This window comes from Tachysurus fulvidraco, chromosome 4 (genome assembly GCF_022655615.1).
Source record: "Tachysurus fulvidraco isolate hzauxx_2018 chromosome 4, HZAU_PFXX_2.0, whole genome shotgun sequence".
Taxonomy (NCBI): Eukaryota; Metazoa; Chordata; class Actinopteri; order Siluriformes; family Bagridae; genus Tachysurus; species Tachysurus fulvidraco.
Genome location: NC_062521.1, coordinates 21482685 through 21495347, shown reverse-complemented (window position 1 = coordinate 21495347; position 12663 = coordinate 21482685). Strand labels below are relative to the sequence as shown.

The window sequence follows — 12663 nt, the reverse complement described above, 5'->3', positions numbered from 1 at the left end:
ATCGTATGCACAGTGGAATTGAACGTGTTGATAAAACATGCATCCAGCTAATGTTAATGGTTGGGTTTCAGACTGATAGAGGACATACAATAAATACCCTTGACAATTCTAAAGAAGCTATAAAAACCAAGGGAAAAAAAATAAAAAATAAAGGGGAAAAAAACATTAATGAATGACAGACATCTAGATCTTGTGAATGTATAAGAATGCCCTCTTTGCTTGGATTAACTCACTAGTTTACTATTTGCAATAAACCTGTTAATGACACTCACAAAAGACACATGAAAGGCTGTTTAATACTAAAACAGCCATAATGAAAAAAAACATTTCTGATCATAGCATATTAGTTGAACCACACAATTGTCAAGAACGTCATTACCGATACTAGTTCAATCTAGTCTTCCATCTAAGGAGTGTTAATATAATAAGATCACACAAACACTTCAGATACCACGTAATTATAAGTATTAACATTCTGTTCCCTCAGAGAAGACCCCGGTCGGCATAGAGTACATTCTCTGATTTTGTCTATAAATGGACATCATCCTCAAACACGTTCAGTGTCTAAAATTAACCCCTTAATGATCCATCTTACTGTTCAGGTATTCAGCATAATGTTCAGTAATTACAGTTAAATCAGAATGGTTATAAACGGTCTGTATATACTGGCACCTGACTAATTTGCTTACCTGTCTGTTTAGTGTGTTTCCTTTAGCACGACATCGTAAAGCGTAGCAAAGAATAGAGTTTAAATGGGTCTCTAATTTAAGGACTCAGATGTGGGGGGCTAATAATTGTGCCCACTTCTATTCAAACCTCAAACTTGGCCAAGCAGATTTTTGCCTGGTAAAACAGACCTGTCACCATTAACCACCTGGGAATGTGGCACCTACTTGACATGTATCAGCCAAATTAAAACATCCTGCTTTTCATCAAACCCCTCACCCTGTCCAACATACCAAGTATCTGTGTGAGGTCTGTGACCGTACTGTGATAATAGCGAGATAACATCTCATACATACACCATACTGCATTTAAACATTCATCAGGCAGACAGCTTTCCATCTTAAAAGTTATTTGGAGAATAGAAATGAGGGCCAATGATTGAGGTTGGGGGGTTAATAGTTTTTTCTAGGCCAACACAAGCTTGAGAACAATTTGGTTAGGTATCATGGGCACTCAGGGAGAGTCCGTCATATTTGCCACATGCTCATTAAGGGCGATTAGTCAGATTTCATTTCCCAGAAAGGCTCCTGCATTCCAAATAAGCATACGTATAAAACACATGCGCGTGAGGAGAACGTCACAGATAGAAAACCAATGACGCCATAAGACAAGTACAGGATTTTTAAATAACAAGTAATGATTTTGAGGGAAAAAAGACAATTAGGTAATCAATTGCAATTACCAGGCGATTAAATTGCAAAGTAAATTTGATGATTAAAAATCACATTAAAGGCTGCTGCAGAGTTAATGTAAACAGCAGCCCAGCTGACATTTGAGCATTTGGTTGGCTGACATTTATGCCAACATCGATCAAAATAAATAAAAAATGAATACATGTTCATCCAGAATATTCTACAACAAAACTATGACATATGATATACACCTTTGTCTGCTTTCTCTTCCACTGTACACACATGCAGAAAAAGAAAAACGAACAGGCTGAAATTTATTATATCTCCCTGGAGTCTGTGAGTATGACATCATTGTAAAACTGTAGACAGGGTACACAAAAGAGCTGAACAAGGGGTCTGCTGTGCTTAGAGAAAGAGCTGAAAACGTGTTACGTAACAGAGTTTGACTTCTGCCTTCTCTAACTAATGGCAAAAGGGGGCAGAGATAGAATAGGCATGGTGAGGATCACAGTCATCAGCTCCAAACATGGCTGAAAAAGAGAGCTGCAGAGCGACAGCCGGCCCGCTTTAATTGAGAAGACCCCCTCAGTATGGTAAACATCTTCAACAGACACGTTGGCTCAAAGCCTGGACTGACAACACTCTCCCCTCTGCAGATCTTCCATTCTCTCCGAGCTGCACGTTTAAACAATGTGGCGTAAAAGGAAATGTATGCGACCCGTGTCTTTTACTCAGCAGGACTGGATCTGCGGATGTCTTATTTTAGAACAGTGTAATCACTGTCAGGGAAAGGAACGATACCAAACAGCTGGGATGTTTCATACAGAACCTGCTAGGTTTCACTAGCACATCTGTTTACTACTCTACATCCTATAAAATCAAAGACATCATATGATTTACAACTCATGACATTTTCACCAGCTCAAAGAGGCCTCCATTAAAGCAGTCTTTTAGCATCATTAGTCAGATGTCTGACCACTGCTGAACTTTCAGTGACCATTTAGATTACTGCTGAACCGAGGAGATAAAGCAACCAACCAGCAATAACAGCACATGGAGTAAAAGGAGCACAATTGCAGAACAGAAAGTCTGGCTCTTGTACTATAAGTCTTCAGTGCTATTTTATGTCAGAGTCGTATAGTTCATTGTGTGTGGATGGACTGGAAAGTGAACAGCATTATAGAAATGAGTCAAAGGTTCCTGGCATGGGTCAGATCAGCTCAGGCAGGCACTGCTGAGGACAACAAGTGCTCTCAGAGGAGAGAGGATGTTGAGCATGCGCAGATTTGTCACATTTCTGGCCTGATAAACAGCCTTGTGTGTTCCGTTATGTGGTCATCCCAGCAAGCCAATCTGGGCCATAAGCACACCAAGCCTAATAACACACAGTAACAAACCTCTGAATTCTATTTCTCATTAATGAGTCACTGTGTTCCGGACTTTCCTTTTACAGTTCACCCGAGACTACTGTAAAAGATATGGCATTTATACAGTAGGTTACATAATTGCAAGGCTGCTGGTTTTACACCAAACCGAACCGGATGTGTTTTACGTCACGTTCTTGCCGTCACCGTTCCACCTGGCAGACACGGATAGCTTTAACAGAAAGCCTCAAAACAAAAGTTAAAAAAAAGCCATATTATCTGTACTGCATATCACAGAAGCTATATGTCTAAATGTAAATCCAGAAAGTCATCCACTAATCGGCCATTTTATGACCGTATCAAAATGTGGCTGTAATTTTTGAATAAATGTATATAGAAGAGTAAAAGAATGTACATCAAGAGTGTTTAAAACGTTCGGAATCTTTCCTGCTAAACCTAGCCATGTACCTGAAAGAACAAATGAGATGAAGGAATAGAAAAGAAAAAGGAGTCAGGGATAGTGACGAGAATCAGCACTGAAACAGAGTGGATAAAATTGATCAGTACTCTCTAGATAAAGATAAAAGTTATTTAGAGACCCTCTATGAATCTCACCACGCTTTATAAAAGTTAACCAAAATGCATTTTAATAAACCACTTAATCTAAATCCTCCACAAGATTAGTTTTATCTCACGGTGCAGCCCAGGGACTCCCAGGAGCCCATGAAGCAATGCCAAGGGGCCTGTAACACATACTTTATTTTGTAGAAAGGGTTAGAAATAACAACCCATCGATTTTTATTGATTTTTTTTATAGTTATTAGTCTCTGGACTGGTCACTGAAAATGAATGTGTTTTATCACATAAACCTCAATAACTCAAATCCTAGGAGGCCTATAAACAATGTCAATTTGGACCTAATGTGTTCTGTCTGGAAAGTTCAGTAATAAAAAAAAGCTCTGTGTCTCAAGAAAATAGCCTGGATATTATTGTACAAATTTAAATATTGAATACATTCCTAAAATAATCTGTACCAAGAAATCTGTTTCTTAAAATAATTACTCAACAGGTAATGCTTTATAATTTGACCAATATTTAAACAATAAACAAATGAATTCACTCAAAAATATTTGCCACATAGCATACTTCTGTCTCTGTGGTACAAAAATACTACCTTGTTCTTTCTCTGGTTAAAAACTGTTTACTTTTATAATGTTATATATAATTTTATATCTGATTTATCTGATTATATCTTCTGGGTTTTGCGTTATGTGCCCTAAAGGGTATTCACACGGAGTTTATGTCACAGTCCATAAATATTTTTACACTCAGACTGATGACTGCTGCACTGTGGTGATAATTGTTTACACAAATGTTCAGACTCGGTACTAGAAATATTAGCTGTCTTGTAAACGAGACTAATTGACCTTAACTGGCTGCAAATTAAGTGTAAAAAGCTCTTTTAGCTTACTACATTACTCACCTCCTTGCAAAACCCTTCCTGATTATAATCAGAGACCATTCATGAAGTCATTCAGTCATGATGTTTATTTGCTATATCAATGCTCACATGCTCACGGGTAAAATGTCTATTTATTTCTGGAACGCAGACTGTGACAACTGTTTTAGTGCCGCCGGTTATGTGACTGAAGCCTGATAATTTGCTCAGGGAATGCGGACAGTTCTACCACACCTAAAAACAGCTCACTGATAATCCAGCCATTTCAAGTGTTTCCATAACGGAGGCCTGCATAACACCATGACGGAAGATTCCAGAGTTCACTGTTGTGTAATGCTGGGCACTTTTTAAAAATGATAACACAAATGTGTCAGATAGGTGCACACATGCTTGTGAGTCAGCAGGGCCACTGTAGGGCCACCGTTATAAACCTGCTTAATGCCTCTCGGTCATTAATAATGTGTTGTATACCATACGTAGTCTTTTAGTGACCACACTGCTTCACATTCATGGCTTGTACATTGTCTAAGTGATTTGCATCTTTAAGATCAGGTCTCCTCAGCTAAACCATTCTCAACCTCTTTATGCAAGATGCTCAACAAGCTGCTTGCTAAGCAGGAGGTGAAAAGAGAAATCTGTCGGTGAAACATAAATAGAACTGTAAATTGTAGTTCATTGCCTCGTTTATCTTAATTTCTTAGTACAATGTTGTGTACACATAAACCTTAAAATCCACACGCAAACATTCTGAGTACCACTAACACACATTTTCCAGGCAATGGGGTGAAGCAAGGTGAGAGGGGAGACGGAGGGTTGCTAGGCAATCTGGTGTAACACAATCTGGACAAAGCGAGTCAGGTGTTCATGGTTGAAACATCTGGCAAAAGAGTCTTCAATCATTTTGATGCTGATGTGTGTCTAGTGAAATATACATGCCATTAACAGGCCCTTCTCAATTATATATATTGGCTACAACAACAATAGGCCTCATTTATCAAACTGGATAATCATTTGTAAATAATTCACCAGAGGTGAAATCTGATATTCATAAAAATCCAGTTAGCATCAGAAAAAAATTGTATCCTAGGATCTTCAAATAATATATTTAATATAATTAGAATTTGTTTTAGGAATCTTATATATGGATTATGCTATCAAGTTTAAATAGCTCATTAATTTAATTGCACATGATGATTTCAATATAAATTTAGTCAAACTATAATTGTATTTCATATTAATTACTTGAGAGAAAATAATCGACGACAAATCCATAAGATTGATTAGCCATTTAACATGGACAAAAAAATGTTAACGAGGGAAGTTATCTGTTGTCTGTGGCAACGGACATGTTCGGATCTGTGACAGTTGTTTGTGGGTGTCTAAATGCAAAACTTGGGAATGTACATAAATTGGCATTTATCAACACATGCACTTTTGGAAAGCTGGTGGGAAACAGTGCCCCTTGGGCAGTGAAGGTTAAGGGCCTTGCTCAAGGGCCCGACGGTGGCAGCTTGGTAGTGCTGGGGCTTGAACCCCGATCAACAACCCATCTTTATCCCCTTGAGCCATTACTACCCCATCATTGTGTATGCTCCATTATTATTTATAGTAGCAACCGGTCATGTTTAGGCATAAAGTAAAGACATACAATATTAACATGTTAGCTCAAAAATATAAAATCATCTGTGATAGTGACAGATTTAATACACTGCCAGTCTTGCATTATTAAAAAAGCTCTCATCATCTCTTTTGCCCAAACACATCGGCACAAATCGGTAACACAAATCAACAGCATTGCCAAGGGCCCGAAAATTGTTGAAGATTTGCTGAAGACAAGTCACTGTGTCTGTGTTTCTGGAGACGTCTACCTGCTTGCTCACAGCACCGCACACAAGTAACATGACTCTACACAACAGTTATAAATAATTTACCAGGCAACACAAATTATTCATTAGACTCGGGACGCTGAAATCCAGATAGTCTAGCATTGGAATTTCACCCAAATTTAGTTTAGCATTTAGCATATAGCTCTTTAATGAGGTCTATAAACAAATATACCTACACATACTGTATTCTAGGAAAACTTCTCTGGATCTTGGATAAAACATCTGGATGTTTTTGTCTAAAAAATAGGTTCTGTATACTGTGAAAAAAATTTAAGAACGAGACCAACAGCCTATACAAGTGCTTTCTGACTAGCATAAAGATAATTATTGGAACAGACCATTCTATTATCACAAAGCAATTCAACCACTTGAACATGTATATCTGCTCATTCATATAATAATTTAATCAGCCAAACACACAGAAGCAGCACAATGTTATTAGAATCATGCAGTTAAAATAATCTATGGCTACAGTTATAAAGTAATCTTTGGCTACAAAGGGCACAGGCTCAACAAATCTAGACAAATGAAGATTGGGGAAAAAAACATCATTGCATGGTCTTCTACTCCTGTAGTTCATCCTCCTCAAGGTTTGTGCATTCTGAAATGCTTTTCTGCTCACCATGTTTGTAAAGAGTGCTTGAGCTTGTTCATCACAGGATAGCATGCACACACATTTATACGTTTATTTAATTACACTTTATTATTAGTTCATTTAAAGTAACCCACCTGTGATTTTTGGGAAACGGAGTAGTCAGATGAAACACAGGGGGAACATGCCAAACTCAGGCATGTCAGACATGCCAACTCCACACAGACAGAAACCTGAGCTCAGGATTGATCCAGCAACCCTGGATCTCTAAAGTGGCAACACTACCCACTGTGACACTTCGCCACCCCCAGTATAGGTCACACTTTTAATTCAAATTAAAGTTTGAGCATGATATAAGTAATTCTTTTAAATTACAAATGTTCATGATTGATATTATACCACAAGAACGAGCGAAACGGAAAAACAATTATGTTAAGCCGCAGTATATAAATTAATATTCTGTATATAATCTTTAAAAGTCTAGACATAATTCATGAAATGTTTTGCTAAAAATATTTTACCCATATACAACGATATAATGGCTTAAACTCATTATTTTCTACTTTTTCAGCATTACGTTTATTGTATTTTTCCAGTATATTCTTGAGTTATTGCCTTTCAAGTACAGTCATGCTGCAGGTCAGTAGAATAATTTCCGTAGCCAACGTTTTCTGATGCCTCATTTACAGCTAAACGGAAAAGATCCTGCATCTCTTCTTTCTCTGACTGACTGGACCACTGCTGGGAATTTGAGTTCATATGGATTATGTCCAGAATGTGACATTTTATTTAAAATAATCAAATACCCTGAAGAAAATCCTCAAAATATCTTTCAGGAAGGATGCAAGACACCCAAAAAAAAAAAACTGTTTTAAGATGTGGCCTTACAAGGCATACTGGTTGAAGCGCTGCTCAGTTTACATGTTTAATATGCAGAAGCAAAGCCTTCAAAGGCAATCAAGCTGAAGTGGTGCTCAACTTCAGAGCAAGCAGATTGACTTTCACCTCTGACCTCACTTTCTTTTTTACCTTTCGTTTCACAGCATCTTTCATAAATTGCTTTCTAGAGCTGTGTGATACGAACAAACATTTTATACTTTCATTTCCATCAAGAAAACACTATTCTCTGCAAATGGGTAAAAACCAACAACCATCCTTCCCCTTATTCATGATCTTACATGGCTTGTATGTATACAGTGCTTTATGTTGTAATAAGACTTACATCACATTAACTGATTTTCCAAACAAAAATTTTAATGGTGCGAACGCAGTGTTTTACCTCAGATAAATTTCCCTGAAAAAATAAATAAATAAAAATTTGAATTCCCCTCCTAATGGCATCCCTGATCAGAAAGTGATATTTAGTGATCTGTTAGATGGCAGTGGCTTGATGGTGCACCTTGACTCACATCTCCAGGGTCCCCACTTAAGGTTACTCAGGTGAGTTTATACGCGAGTTTCATGTGTTCTACATGTGTTCTACATGCCAGTAGGTGGACTGGCAATGTTAATCTGTACAAAGAAGCAAATGTGTGTGTGCAATGTGCACTGTAATGGACTGGCATCCCACCCAGGATATATTCCTGCTTCACTCCAAGTGTTTGAGGGTAGGCCCTGGATCCATTGCAACACTGACCAAGTGCTTATCTAAGATAAATGAATGAATGAATATTCTACTAGGTGCTGGGAAGTGGGATCCCAAATGAACAAGAGTAATCCAGTCAACACATTACTTATTTAAAAGAGTGGGTGATGAGGCCACATTGATTAAGGTAAGCACGTGTGAACGCCTCCATGGCCAAGTTCATTTATATTTTAGCTTAGTCTAACTTTCTCACGCTTCACGCCTTTCATGAGGAGTCTTTAAAAATATTAAACCGAATAGATAAATCAGCTCGAGTTGGCTTTATAAACGCATGCTGGATGCTCTCATAATCCAATGCCGCATTATCTGCAGGCCAATACGGCATCTCAGCTGCTAGAAAAAACATTTAATATCCAAATATTTAATGTCTGGATCAACATCAAGTTTAGGCTTTTTGCACAAGTGCACACTTTTTTTTTGCTTACACAGAATGTGCACTTGGCCACACAAGCAAAAGCTTCCCTGTGTCAGAAGAAACTAAGCTTGTAATGAACCAAAAAAAAACCTTGTAATCGATCACTATTAAGATGCACGAGATGTGCAGGGTTTGGACAACGACTTTAACGCCTTCCTATTTCTGAGGAACAGGGACACACACACACAGGAAAGAGAGAGAGAGAGAGAGAGAGAGAGAGAGAGAGAGAGAGAGAGAGAGAGAGAGAGAGAGAGAGAGAGAGACACACAAACACACAGAGAGAGAGACACAGAGAGAGAGAGAGAGAGAGAGAGAGAGAGAGAGAGAGAGAGAGAGAGAATGAGACACACAGAGAGAGAGACACAGAGAGAGAGAATGAGAGAGAGAGAGAGAGAGAGAGAGAGAGAGAGAGAGAGAGACACAGAGAGGCACAGAGTGAGAGAGAGAGTCACAGAGAGAGAGAGAGAGAGAGAGAGAGAGAGAGAGAGAGAGAGAGACAGTGACTCACAGAGAGAGACGCACAGAGAGAGAGAGACACACAAACACAGAGAGAGACACAGAGAGAGACAGAGAGAGATAAACAGAGAGACACAGAGAGAGAGAGACAGAGAGAGAGAGTGACACACAGAGAGACACAGAGAGAGATAAACAGAGAGACACAGAGAGAGAGACAGAGAGAGAGTGACACACAGAGAGACACACACAGAGAGACACAGAGAGAGAGAGACAGAGAGAGAGATAAACAGAGAGAGACACAGAGAGAGACGCACAGAGAGAGAGAGAGAGAGAGACGCACAGAGAGAGAGAGAGAGAGAGAGAGAGAGAGAGAGAGAGAGAGAGAGAGAGAGAGAGAGAGAGAGAGAGAGAGAGACGCACAGAGAGAGAGAGAGAGAGAGAGAGAGAGAGACTCACAGAGAGAGAGAGAGAGAGAGAGACGCACAGAGAGAGAGAGACGCACAGAGAGAGAGAGAGAGAGACGCACAGAGAGAGAGAGAGAGAGAGAGAGAGAGAGAGAGAGACACAGAGAGAGAGAGAGAGAGAGAGAGAGAGAGAGAGAGAGAGAGAGAGAGAGAGAGAGAGAGAGAGACGCACAGAGAGAGAGAGAGAGAGAGAGAAAGCAGGGAGAGGCAGAGAGAGAGAGAGAGAGAGAGAGGACGCACAGAGAGAGAGAGAGACGCACAGAGAGGAGAGAGAGACGCACAGAGAGAGAGAGAGAGAGAGAGAGGGAGAAGAGAGAGAGAGAGAGAAGAGAGTAGAACGCACAGAGAGGAGAGAGAGAGAGAGAGAGAGAGACCGAGAGAGAGAGAGAGACGCACAGAGAGAGAGAGAGAGAAGAGAAGAGAGAGAGAGAGAGAGAGAGAGAGAGAGACGCACAGAGAGAGAGAGAGAGAGAGAGAGAGACGCACAGAGAGAGAGAGAGAGAGAGAGAGAGAGAGAGAGAGAGAGAGAGAGAGAGACGCACAGAGAGAGAGAGAGAGAGAGAGAGAGAGACGCACAGAGAGAGAGAGAGAGAGAGAGAGAGAGAGAGACGCACAGAGAGAGAGAGAGAGAGAGAGAGAGAGAGAGAGAGAGAGAGAGAGAGAGAGAGAGAGACGCACAGAGAGAGAGAGAGAGAGAGAGAGAGAGAGAGAGAGAGAGAGAGAGAGAGAGAGAGAGAGAGAGAGAGAGAGACGCACCCCCTCACGGTCCTGATGATAGTTCTCGAGCTTTTGCACCACTTTTACTTCACATGTCAACACAATTAAAAGAGTCGATTATTTCGGTTCTTCTTGAATCATAGTGTTTACTGCGCTGTGTGCACTAAACTAACTCACTTTGCCAGAGCCGCAACATTGACCGCAGCGGACACTCAATCCTGCTCTAAACAGTGCGCGTCATTCCCTACAGACACCATCATTACTACAGTCTACTTCTTTAGGCAGTAAGGAGTCATTCAGGACCGAACCACAGCAAACCTTTATTTTCTCCCATAACGCTCAGACGTCGCGTGCACTCAGCGTGCGCTTACCTTCACGCGGAAGCAGTCCAGGTTTCCGTGGTGACGACGCAGTTTCTACTGGGTCCTCGCGCTCAGCAGCAGCAGCTTTGGCCCGGGCTCATTAGCATAAAACTCTCTGTACCCGGCTGGGTGGGCGGGGCCAAGAGGGGGCGGAGACTAGCGCAAAATCAGACACGTGGATCCACCTGCAGCAAACAAACCCAATGCTGAACCACCACTGAAACAGTTAGAGATTCTAGCATGCAATGTTGTTCTAAAGAACAGGTTCACAACCTTGTTTATTGGAGTAACCCATGTCCAGTGTTTTTTCTGATCTAACACACCCACATCACCTTAGGAAGGGCTGTTAATTAACTTTAGTCAGTAAAAATGTTATCATGTAGGTCTATCATCCATCTGTTGAGGCAAAATCAAGTTTGGTTTAGGTTAAATCAAGTTTGGTTTAGGTTAAAAACCTATAAAATTTTCCAACAGCTCCAAACTTCGTGGTTTTTATCCTGAGCTCTGGTAAATGTCTGTTTCACTGAATTGCACTTTAGGATGTAATGTGCAGATGTTTTTCTTTAGTTTGTGTGGTAGCCTAGTGTGTTAAGGCGTCAGGATACCAATCGGAAGGTTGTGCGTTCAATCCCAGGTCACTGTTGTTGGGTCCCTGAGCAAGGCCCTTAACCCTCAGTTGCACAAAAAAATTAGGTAATTTAAGTCACTTTGGATAAAAGGCATCTGCCAAATGCTGGAAATGTAAATGTTTAATTCAAGGACAAAAATATTGCATTAATTGTTTATGAATTACAGCCATTTTCACAGAGACTTTCAATTGTCAGAGGACCCCCAAAAAACTGGATAAAATTCTAAACATATTCATTATTTCGACTATTGGGATGCAAGAGTCCTTTACAGTCAATGACTGACTGCAGCCTGTAACCTACTGACCTAACTAAATGCTGAGTTTCCTCTCCTGAGGTGCTTTGCCAGGACTTCACTGCAGTCCCCTGGAATTGGTGCTTGTGTGCAAGTCTTCCTGCCTTCAGTTTTGTGTTCAGTAAGGGAAAATCATGCTCAACTGGGTTGAGGTAATGTGACTGACTCTGCCATTTCAGAACATTCAATATCTTTGCCTGAAGAAGCTCTTGGGTTGCTTTTACCAGTATGTTTTGGGTCATTAACCTTATGTACTGGGAAGTGCCATCCTATCAGTTTTGCAGCATCTGAGATAAAATACAGTTCCATAGACTTCAGATTGTATTGCTAATTCTATCAGCAGTTACATCACCAACAAACACCAGTGATCCAGTTCCATTCGCAGCCATTCATGCCCATGCCATAACACTGTTCCACCATGTTTGACTGATGATGTGGTATGCTTGGGATCATGAGCCCTTCCTCTCCTCCTCCATACTACTTTTCTTATCAGTCGGGTACAATTTAATATTACGTTCATTAGTTTCATCAGTTCAAAGAATCTTCTTCCAGAATTGGCAGACCATTTATCTCCTTTAGCAGGCCACAACTATCCATGAAACTGCTTATCGGTCAGGTGTCCAATTACCTTTGAGCCTGTGAAACTGATTATTGCTGCATCCCAAATTCTTCTTCTTATACTATGCACTAAATTTTGTTCTCTTTTTTTGAAGAATAATGTTAGGGAAAAGTACATCATTTTGGGTGTGCAGAAAAAAAGTATGCGATGCTGGGGTATACATCATGTAACTGACGAGAACATTGTTGCTGAGTTACGTACACGGTCACCCAGCGGTGTCAAACCTTATCCGGAAAGGGCCGGTTCATTCAAACCAAGCAGAAGCCACACCAGAGTCCACTAAAAGCCAAGAAAGCCATTAAACAGGTGGAATCAGTTGTGGCTTCTGCTTGGTTTGGATGCAAAACTACACCCACACTGGCACTTTTTGGATAAGACCGGACAATGCTGCTGTTACCAAACTCC

At 40.3% G+C, this 12663-nt stretch overlaps 1 protein-coding gene across 10 annotated transcripts in view; it reads right to left on the bottom strand.

Moving 5' to 3' along the window:
* LOC113661069 (sorbin and SH3 domain-containing protein 1) overlaps positions 1-10876 on the bottom strand; it is a 48541-nt gene extending 37665 nt beyond the window's left edge. For 2 of the 10 annotated variants that reach the window (XM_047812288.1, XM_047812286.1), the window contains exon 1: positions 10728-10870. The gene's annotated coding sequence lies outside the window, so the exon portion shown is untranslated. Of the gene's footprint in view, positions 1-10727 lie in introns of all 10 variants that reach the window. The other 8 variants (XM_047812290.1, XM_047812291.1, XM_047812285.1 and 5 more) reach the window with 7 other exon arrangements.
* Positions 10877-12663: the final 1787 nt, after the last annotated feature.